Here is a 1,478-nt window from a genome sequence, read left to right on the forward strand (position 1 = left end):
AGAATTATAAAATTTGGGACAGCTGGAAAAAAGATTCAATTCAGCATGAAAAAAATTGTTAAAAAGAAATTGTAGGAAATCATATTTGGAACAATTTAAGTTGAAAATGGCGTAGATATTGAACAAAAACAATTGCTACAAAATCAATCAGGTCTTACGTTCGCGCCATTATCGCATACATACTACCTTAAATATTAACTTTAGCAAAAAAATGAAAGAAACTGAAATTGTGTATAATTCAATTCTCTCTATTTTTGTATAGGAACATTTTTGTCGTAAAACTAACAATAAACTAGATAATTCAATAATTATGCTCTATTTATATATAACTGTCACTATTTTCCGCTATAACTCGGAAAATATCGATGGCACGAAAAAATTGTGAAAATAGAAATGATAGAAAATTACATTTTCAACAATTTTGATTGTTATACTTTTTGTCGAAAAGTTGAAAATGGCGGAGATATTGAGCAAAACGGTTCTCGTTTAAAATCAAGATGGCGGCTAACGCAATGGCGAAATTCAGTCTAGATTTTATTCGTCTGTTATTCGTCTAACCCGACTGGACTACGAGCCCAAAACGCGTCGTGATGTCATATGATTATATGTTTACATTCTGCACCAACAAAGTAAACAAAATTGTATATAAATTTAAATTAGACATTATAAACGTCACGTGAAAATACAGGTATGTGACGTCACAAGTGTTTTTGATCGTTTGAACTATTTATAGAAAACTTGTACTTTTACAAAATGGTTTTATTTTCCATAGTAAACCTTCTTTCCTTTCCTTCAAAAACTGTATCAAACTCCAATCTCAACAAACTGGTATTATAGTAGGGGAGCGAAGTATGCTAAATATGCAGTCACTCGAGCGCTTTAAGGACCTATTGGGTTGTGAAGAGTAGGTCCTAAAACCAAAAAAAGTTCAGTAAAGTTTTCCATTTTAGTGAGCGCTTGCCATTTTTTAATTTAATTTTCCATTTCCAACAATCGTTTTTTCCGATTATAGCGCTATCTATCCATAATTTGAAAAAAATGTTTTGAATAAAAGTTGCTTATTTTTACGTTAATAATCCAAATCTTGAATAAAAATTTGGGGCTCCTATTTAAGATTTTAAAGTAACCCCTCACCCCACGTCTGTGGGGGGTCGTGTTTGGTATCATTCAATAGATTTTTCAAAAATATTGATTAAGTGTATTTTGCAGTTTGTCGATCTAATGTTTATTTTGCGAAATATCGCGGGATTTGTATTTAAAATTTTAAATTTACCCCCACCCCTCTCAGTGGGGGTCATGTTTGGTATCATTCGATAGATTTTTGAAAAATATTGAACACGTATTTTTTAGTTTTTCGATCTAAGGTTCATTTCGCGAATTATTCGCTTTTTTTTGTGAAACTTTTTATCTCGCCCATTTCCTTAGCCCCGCTCAAATCGTCAGATTTTTGAAATATACACTGTTTTGCATATCCTTAA

The sequence above is a fragment of the Diabrotica virgifera genome, chromosome 7, assembly GCF_917563875.1.
Source record: "Diabrotica virgifera virgifera chromosome 7, PGI_DIABVI_V3a".
NCBI lineage: Eukaryota > Metazoa > Arthropoda > Insecta > Coleoptera > Chrysomelidae > Diabrotica > Diabrotica virgifera.